The sequence below is a fragment of the Salvelinus sp. IW2-2015 genome, linkage group LG30 (genome assembly GCF_002910315.2).
Source record: "Salvelinus sp. IW2-2015 linkage group LG30, ASM291031v2, whole genome shotgun sequence".
NCBI lineage: Eukaryota > Metazoa > Chordata > Actinopteri > Salmoniformes > Salmonidae > Salvelinus > Salvelinus sp. IW2-2015.
The window spans coordinates 16,299,506-16,309,755 of NC_036869.1; the positions used below are offsets into that span (position 1 = coordinate 16,299,506).

At 42.5% G+C, this 10,250-nt stretch overlaps 1 pseudogene; it reads right to left on the bottom strand.

Annotated features, from left to right (window-relative positions):
- Window positions 1-457: 457 nt before the first annotated feature.
- On the bottom strand, window positions 458-9,287 carry LOC111955066 (retinol dehydrogenase 12-like; annotated as a pseudogene).
- Between the last annotated feature and the right edge of the window lie 963 nt (window positions 9,288-10,250).

Genomic DNA, 10,250 nt, shown 5'->3' on the forward strand with positions numbered 1-10,250 from the left:
TTCCTGACATGACCATCCAGCATGACAATGCCACCAGCCATACTGCTTGTTCTGTGCGTGATTTCCTGCAAGACAGGAATGTCAGTGTTCTGCCATGGCCAGCGAAGAGCCCGGATCTCAAACACGTCTGGGACCTGTTAAATCCGGGAGTGAGCGGGTCAGGGGCCATTCCCCCAGAAATGAAATGTCCGGAAATTGCAGGTGCCTTGGTGGAAGAATGGGGTAACATCTCACAGCAAAAACTGGCAAATCTGGTTGCGTCCATGAGGAGGAGATGCACTGCCAGTACTTAATGCAGCTGGTGGCCACACCAGATAATGACTGTTACTTTTGATTTTGACTGCCCCTTTTTCAGGACACATTATTCAATTCTGTTAGTCACATGTCTGTGGAACTTGTTCAGTTTATGTCTCAGTTGTGAATCTTGTTATGTTCATACAAATATTACTCATGTTAAGTTTGCTGAAAATAAACGCAGTTGACAGTAGAGGACGTTTTCTTTTTGCTGAGTTTATAGTATAGAAAAGTGTATTTTCCCACAATGTATATATAGAAAATGTGTATTTTCCCGCAAATATATATAGAATACAGGATATCTCACAATTACCCTTCTGAGATGAAAGTTAAGAGCAAAACATGGGAAAAAATATGCAGTATCCGGGGTGCTCTGGCAGGTGGGGTTGGAGTGTCAACTTGTTGCAAGGCGAGTTGTTCAGTTGTTTTTAATGAGTCCAACAAGCCCGGCGCTAACACCCATAGTTCTCAGTGCTGCAAGATCATCTCTCCCCTCAGGAGCTGCTCCTTTACCTGACAGTCACTGAGAAACAAGCACATGTTAACTTAAAGCTCACCTAAACGCCAGATTATTTATATTGTCTACACTCAGAATAAACACCACATTGTACAAACATACTCTTGATGGATACTTAACCATCACATACACACCACAAATACACTCCTACTGTAAATGTAAATCATCCAACTCCAATTAACACCCAAAACACACAGACACAGAGAGACTGATTCAGGTTAATTCACTCTACATACAGGGATGCTAAACTCAAAGTGGTACCTGAAGTAGCAGCCACTCTTCTCCTCCAGCCCCTCATTGACGGCGCAGTAGATGGTGGTCTGGGCACCCTCCCTGGGTCTTCACAGGAGCCAGGCGGGGCTGACAGCATGGAACTCAGCGTGGGTACTTTGACTGCGAGTGGCGCCACAGCTCTGTCCGGATAACCCCGGGGTGCAGGGAATACGACGTCACTCCAGTACCTGATGGGTGAGTGTAGGGATAGGGCTCTAACCTTAAAATGTGGACATTCAGAGACATCACGTGGCAGGGAGCACTGCACTGTACACCAGTGTATAACCTGATTTTGAAACAAACATTATTTGTTTGTATAATTTTTGTTGTGCATACTAAGACGGCTACTGATAGGGGGGGGGGGGGGGGCAGCGTTAATAGAATCTGAAATACAGTAATTGCAAAGGTCATGATACTTGATGAGTACTCTTTGACAAAGGCCTCAACGGTATGGGCTTTAATCCACTAGTAAACATGAGTTGCCTTATCTTTAGCCATGCATTGCTAAACCATGATAGTATACAGTAAAATCCATAACTATGGTAAAATACAACTTGATTGTAACCAATAAAGTAGACCTGTGTGTTGGAGCATCTATTTTCTGACCCCGCACAAAGTTATGCCCATTGGTAATGTATTTCTATGTAAAGAGCTGGGTCCACAACCCCTCTTTTACGCTGCTGCTACTCTCTGTTTATCATATATGCATAGTCACTTTAACTATACATGCACTTAGGTTGGAGTTTACATACACTAAGGTTGGAGTCATTAAAACTCGTTTTTCAACCACTCCACAAATTTCTTGTTAACAAACTAAGTTTGGCAAGTCGGTTAGGACATTTACTGTGTGCATGACACAAGTAATTTTCCAACAATTGCTTACAGACAGATTATTTCACTTATAATTCATTGTATCACATTTCCAATGGTCAGAATTACATACACTAAGTTGACTGTGTCTTTAAACAGCTTGAAAATTCCAGAAAATTATGTAATGGCTTTAGAAGCTTCTGATAGGCTAATTGATATCAATTGAGTCTATTGGAGGGTGTACCTGTGGATGATTTTCAAGGCCTACCTTCAAACTCAGTGCCTCTTTGCTTGAAATCATGAGAAAATCAAAAGAAATCAGCCAAGACCTCAGAAAAAAGTATAGCAAGTATAAACACCATGGGACAACACAGCCGTCATACCGCTCAGAAGGAGACGCGTTCTGTCTCCTAGAGATGAACGTACTTTGTGCGAAGTGCAAATCAATCCCAGAACAACAGAAAAGACCTTGTGAAGATGCTGGAGGAAACAGGTACAAAAGTATCTATATCCACAGTAAAACGAGTCCTATATCGACATAACCTGAAAAGCCGCTCAGCAAGGAAGAAGCCACTGCTCAAAAACCGCCATAAAAAGCCAGACTACGGTTTGCAACTGAACATAGGGACAAAGATCGTACTTTTTGGAGAAATATCATCTGGTCTGATGAAACAAAAATATAACTATTTGGCCATAATGACCATCGTTATGTTTTGAGGAAAAAGGGGGATGCTTGCCAGCAAAAACAACCATCCCAACCGTGAAGCACGGGGGTGGCAGCATGATGTTGTGGGGGTGCTTTGCTGCAGGAGGGACTGGTGCACTTCACAAAATAGATGGCATCATGAGGCAGGAAAATTATGTGGCTATATTGAAGCAACATCTCAAGATATCAGTCAGGAAGTTAAAGCTTGGTCGCAAATGGGTCTTCCAAATGGACAATGACCCCAAGCATACTTCCAAAGTTGTGGAAAAATGGCTTAAGGACAACAAAGTCAAGGTATTGGAGTGGCCATCACAAAGCCCTGACCTCAATCCAATAGAAAATTTGTGGGCAGAACTGAAAAATCGGTGCGAGCAAGGAGGCCTACAAACCTGACTCAGTTACACCAGCTCGGTCAGGAGGAATGGGCCAAAATTCACCCAAATGATTGTGGGAAGCTTGTGGAAGGCTACCCGAAACATTTGACCCAAGTTAAACAATCTAAAGGTAATGCTACCAAATACTAATTGAGTGTATGTAAACTTCTGACCCACTGGGAATGTGATGAAAGAAATAAAAGCTGAATTAAATCATTCTCTCTACTATTATTCTGACATTTCTCATTCTTAAAATAAAGTGGTGATCCTAACTGACCTAAGAATGTCACGCCCTGACCATAGAGAACCATTGTTTCTCTATGGCATAGTAGGTCAGGGCGTGACTAGGGGGTGATTTAGTATATGTATGTCTATGTTTTATTCTAGTTTATTATTTCTATGTGGGTATTCTAGTTTTCATATTTCTAGGTTGGTGTGCTTGATATGGTTCCCAATTAGAGGCAGCTGGTTATCGTTGTCTCTAATTGGGGATCATATTTAAGTAGCATTTTTTCCACCTGTGTTTTATGGGATTGTTTTGAGTTAGTGCACGTAGCACCTCTGTAGTCACGGTTCGTTGTTAGTTTATTGTTTATTTGTTTTTGTCTTTGCTAAGTTTCACTTTTTTCATTAAATTATGTGGAACTCAACATCCGCTGCGCCTTGGTCCGATATTTATTCCAGCGAACGTGACAAAGACAGGGAATTTTTACTTGGGATTAAATGTCAGGAATTGTGAAAAACTGAGTTTAAATGTATTTGGCTAAAGTGTATGTAAACTTCCGACTTCAACTGTACATACTACCTCAATTAGCCCGACTAACCTGTGCCCCCGCACATTGGCTACCCGGACTATCTGCATTGTGTCCCGCCACCCAACACCCGTCAACCCCTCTTTTACGCTACTGCTACTCTCTGTTTATCATATATGCATAGTCACTTTAACCATACCTACATGTACATACTACCTCAATTAGCCCGACTAACTGGTGCCTGTATATAGCCTCGCTACTACGTGCTACCTACGCTCCATTGTGTCCTCCTCCCAGAGTGCTAAGAACCTTGGCGTGATCCTGGACAACACCCTGTCGTTCTCAACTAACATCAAGGCGGTGACCCGTTCCTGTAGGTTCATGCTCTACAACATTCGCAGAGTACGACCCGCCTCACGCAGGAAGCGGCGCAGGTCCTAATCCAGGCACTTGTCATCTCCCGTCTGGATTACTGCAACTCGCTGTTGGCTGGGCTCCCTGCCTGTGCCATTAAACCCCTACAACTCATCCAGAACGCCGCAGCCCGTCTGGTGTTCAACTTTCCCAAGTTCTCTCACGTCACCCCGCTCCTCCGCTCTCTCCACTGGCTTCCAGTTGAAGCTCGCATCCGCTACAAGACCATGGTGCTTGCCTACGGAGCTGTGAGGGGAACGGCACCTCCGTACCTTCAGGCTCTGATCAGGCCCTACACCCAAACAAGGGCACTGCGTTCATCCACCTCTGGCCTGCTCGCCTCCCTACCTCTGAGGAAGTACAGTTCCCGCTCAGCCCAGTCAAAACTGTTCGCTGCTCTGGCACCCCAATGGTGGACAAACTCCTCACGACGCCAGGTCAGCGTAGTCAATCACCACCTTCCGGAGACACCTGAAACCCCACCTCTTTAAGGAATACCTAGGATAGGATAAAGTAATCCTTCTAACCCCCCCCCCCTTAAAAGAGTTAGATGCACTATTGTAAAGTGGTTGTTCCACTGGATATCATAAGGTGAATGCACCAATTTGTAAGTCGCTCTGGATAAGAGCGTCTGCTAAATGACTTAAATGTAAATGTACTGTATATAGTCTCGCAACTGTTATTTTTCACTGTCTTTTTACTGTTGTTTTTATTTCTTTACTTATCTAGTGTTCACCTAATACCTATTTTTTACTTAGAAATTGTACTGTTGGTTAGTGCCTGTAAGTACGCATTTCACTGTAAGGTCTACACCTGTTGTATTTGGCGCACATGACAAATAAACTTTGATTTGATTACTGTACATTTAGCCATTGAACAGGATATGCAGTGGAAATGTAAAAATCCGTTACTTAATTTCCTACACATAACTAGGTTAATTCATTTGAATTTGTCTAATTTCTAACTACATGTATATGAGTAGTAATAGAGCTGTAATAAGGCAACCCCTCACCTTTGGTCCTTCGTGCCAGCTCCCTAGAGAAGAGGAGGTTGGCCAGTTTACTCTGCTTATAGGCGATTACTGAGTTGTACCCCTTCTTATCAAAATTAAGGTCTTCAAAGTGGATTTTCCCTGAAAGAAGAGGAGGTAGAGCCAGATAAAAATATAACTCAATTGATTATATTTATTTTATGACAAAAATATCTGAACAGGATGGGCTTACCTCCTTGATGAGCGATGCTAGACACATTGATGACGCGGCTGGGGGTGGAGGCTTTCAACATGTCCAGGAGCAGATTGGTCAATAGGAAGTGACCTAGGTGATTGACGGCAAATTGACTCTCAAAACCTTCCACTGTGAGGCTTTTGGGACACAGCATTATACCTTTGAGGAGTAGAGGGAGAGTATTTAAAGGATGGTTCAAAAAGCTCAAGCCCACAACTTTGACAACGAAAAACATGCTCTATTTCAAAGCATATCCAGAGTAAGAAGGATCTTCAATGACAACACCAACACAATTCAGGCTCTCAAAGTATGTTGGGTAAAATCATTTTATTTTTAATATTTTTTTTTAACTAGGCAAGTCAGTTAAGAACAAATCCTTATTTTCAATGACGGCCTAGGAACAGGGGGTTAACTGCCTTGTTCAAGGGCAGAACGACAGATTTGTACCTTGTCAACTCGGGGATTCAGTCTTTCAACCTTTCGGTTACTAGTCCAACGCTCTAACCACTAGGCAACCTGTCGCCCCAGTCTGTGGCATCAGTCTCACCTGCGTTGTTGATAAGTATGTCCAGACGGGTCTCTGTGGCAATGAATTCCCGAGCAAACTGACGTACTGAACCGAGGGAGGCCAGGTCTAGTTGTTGCACCACCACGTTAGTATTTCCTGTGGAACTGCGGATCTCTGCTGCAGCTGCTTCTCCCCTGGTGAGGTCTCGGCAAGCCATGATCACCCGAGCTCCTGAGAACACGCAGTACCGTCAGTCTGAGAACACCCTCATCACATTACCCTCCAATAGAATATATAGGATCAGCCCTATCATCAGCTGAACAACATCCACAATCTATCACACCCCGCCACTAAGCCTCCTACACTCAGGCCTTCCATTGAAAAGCCACCACAGTTGCCCTTAAATCCAAATTTTCCTCAGATTGCATTGGGACTTGTTTGTGTCCAAAAGGGACACCATGAAAGGTAAGGTAAATCACAACACAGTTAGAGTACAGTCCAATAGAGAAGTGCCATAGGCCTTCTGTACCTCTCATGGCCATATCCCAGGCCGTCTCCTTGCCGATGCCAGTGTTGGCACCAGTGATCACCACAGTCCTTCCATGTAGTTTGGCACGGCTGCGGCATATCCCACCGGCGATCCACTTTCGCAGTAAAACATAGCCTGGTTTGGAGACAAACGGCACTGAGCCAAAATATCACTCTTACTTCTTCTTATGTTGACCTATGAACCTTCCACTAGAGGCACCCTACCTGTTGATTGTGTAAGTACTGACAGGTTGGCCACCTCTCTCATGGGAATAGAAAGCATGTTCATTGGTCACATTGGCCCACAATAGTTTTGCTACTCATCGCTTTTAATCCTGGGACTCTATGTGAAACATGTGGAAGAGTAAACATCCTTATTTTGGAGCACCAATGTGATCAATCCATGGACAGGGAAAGATAGAGCAACTGAGGGCAAACCCTTTATTACTGGCATTGTGTAAAAACAAAGTCTATGGTCGGTACAGGGACAGTGAACAGTTACAGTCCAATAGAGAAGTGCTGTTAAGACAACAGTTCAAAGGACACTGGACTGGTTCCATATGGGAGGAATTTCACAAGCCCTAATCTACCACAATTAAAATCTCTCAACCAAACAAGATTTAATCCTGGCTTAACATTTTTCAAGTCTGCGTAAAAATCCCTTTGTTGTGGAAATAGGAATTGTTAACATAGCATATACTGTATGTGCAATTGTAAAGCCTTTACACACATAACAGTATATGTCGGGATCTTGGAGCTACAGGGAGTGAACACGTTACAAATCACAAACCTTAAATAGACACTACAATCAAGCATTACCACATACCACGGTCAGTCATGCTTCAGTGATTCTGTGGATTTTCATGTAAGTCAAGAAAAATGTACAATCTGAAGACTTTTACATCCTGTATGTTACAACATGGCACAACACACTTCATGCAGGCAGTTTTGATATACAATACACTTTGTTGGTGGTTTAGTAGTGTTAACTTTTGTTGAAATTAGGCTACTATTCCCCTAGCATATATTCCCATGTAGAAATGTTAGAAAAATATTACCATTATAGAAAACTGTAAAAGTAATTGAAAGGAGATCTGAGACCCACAATACATCAAGATAACTTGCATAGCAGTAGAGCTGTGACTTACTGATGGTTGTCACTGTGGTCACAGCGCCGTACTTGACTAGCTGGTTTTTCTTCAACTCTTTCCACATCTTATCAGCGCTTGTTGCCAGAACAGTTTGACTACCCCAGACCAGACAACTTAGCCTAGTAAATCCTGAGCTTAGCGAGTCTGGCTATTCTTCCTGAACTGTGTTGCTTTGAATGTTGTTACAGCACGAGCAGTGATACAGATCGAGTGGCTATGAATAGGTCTAAGTATCTTACACAGGAGGTTTAGTCTTATAGCCAGATTAAACCAGAACTACTTCCTTAAACAGTCAATGGTGTACCACTAGTATGGCACACTAGTATAGTTCTCCTCCTTGAACATTCCTTAAAGTGGGATTGTGTGGTGTCTTTATACACTGACTATACCAAACATTAGGAACACATTTAACCTGTCTCCTCCCCTTCAACTACACTGATTGAAGTGGATTTAACAAGTGACATCAGTAAGGGATCATAGCTTTCACCTGGATTCACCTGGTCAGTCTATGTAATGAAAAGAGCAGGTGTTCTTAATGTTTTGTATACTCAGTGTATTTGTCAAGAGAACACCTTAAAGACAGATCTTGTCTAGCTCTGGTCCAGTGAGATTGTCCAAGCCCTGGTCCAGCTGCTCCCCCTCAATTTCGACATTGGTAGCAGTAGTGGCATAGTCCCTGTCTCTCAGGGGAACAGCGTGCTCTCCGTGTATTTGAGTGTACTAATACTTCAACTTTTGTTATAATGACACATGAAAGGACCTAGTGTATGGGTAGGGCCCACTGAGGTATGGGTAGGACCTAAAGTGCCACCTACTGGCCTATTGTAGGGCTACCATTTAAAAATAGCAATAGTGAAGGCAAATAGGACAAAAAGCTATAGCTAGATTTTGCATTGGCTAATTATTCATAATGGAAGGAAGTTATTTTACTACAAAAAATCTGGTAATCATATTGTTGACATTGTCAAAGATTTTGATTGGGAGGCTACCAGTGGTTATATTAGCATGTAAATCTAGGTGGGGAAAACTCCAGCAAAGCCAATACACAACACAACAGAACACTAAATAATACATTAATTGGACTATAACGGTGACAAACTGTGCCCACAAACTTATGGGCCTACATAAAACTGTCCCAACAGCAGAGTCCCAAAACCTTACCACTGCTACACCTGGCTATCAGCGGAGCCTTGTCTGGCAGCGAAACAGTTCATTCAGCCTAATTTACTGCCTTTAAAAAAACATAGCTGATATGGCTAACTTGTGTAAACAAATGTGGTTTCTACTGACAATTGAGATGTACAAACTATGGCATAAGGGGATGACGAGCGGATAAGAGGCAATTCGTAATTTCGATTAAGACATTAATGAGCAAGCTAGGATGGACATAATCAATATAACTATTTGTTCAGCACTTTTGAAATGTACCGCGACAGAATTCAGAGCATAGGCCGTTCTTACAGTATTCTCCCTGTACACCAAGTCAGAACCGTAGGATAAATAAAATGGGGAATATCAAATCAAATTAATTTATATAGCCCTTCTTACATCAGCTGATACCTCAAAGTGAAACCCAGCCTAAAACCCCAAACAGCAAGCAATGCAGGTGTAGAAGCACACAATGAAAGCTCTTACAATATTCGATGATGACATTTCTTTAAAACAGGCTATGGGCTACATGAAGAGAAAAGGAACCAAATGTTTAGGTTTAGGCACATGGGCTACTAACAGCTTACTACACAACATACACTTAGTATTGCTTTCTTAGCTACAGTATACATATGTCCCTGGCATATCACATAATTTATGCAGCAGCATACAAGACATTTTTGGACTCATCTTGTTGTGCTGTGCTCACTTGAAACATGAAGGTGGCAAGGCGGTCCTTTGTGGGCACATTTTTTCATCAAAGTCTGGCATTCTCTGGATTTATGGTGCTTTCAAGAGAACTGGGGAAAAAACAAGGTTGAATTATCTTCAGGTCAGAGCTCTAGAAAGAGGCCAGAGTTCCCGACTTGAAAATCCGAGTTGGATTACCGTTCAAAATGTATTTTCCCAGTCGGAGCTCGTTTCTTTCTGAGTTCCCAGTTGTCTTGAACTCACTGAAGTCTGAGATTTCCCAGTTCCAAGTTGTTTTGAAAGCGGCAGAAATCATGCTGGATTGACAGCATGGCCAATGTTGAATGTTTATCCTTTTAAGCTTGGAAAAGAGACCCTTAAACACAGACTTGGACCACACATCCATTCCAATGAATAGCAGGCTAGTGGTTGCTTTGCAATGCTTGCAGTTAGCCACTTATTCCTTCCAAACCACTCATTGTTGAATTTGCGATTTCCAACTTGTTCTGTAATGTTTATGTCCAATGGCTGATGAACACCGATATGTTTTATCTATAATTTCTCTTCATATGACAAGGATTGAAAATGATTTGCCAGTAGATTGTCGACTTGATTCATGATGATGACCACTAGCTTGCTAGCTAAGATTTTGAAAGTATGATGTTGACATGATCAGTCCAATCAAAGCTACTGTAGATATAACGTGATTTGACATCCTTTTACCTGTGGCCAATGACCTTGAGCCTTCTTGGATGGGCACTTCTAATGTAACTCAAAAGCAGCATTCAACGGGCTTGAATTTTCGAGCTCTCCCCGTAGATTTTGCGGTGATGCAGTGTACCCATGAGTAACAAAACA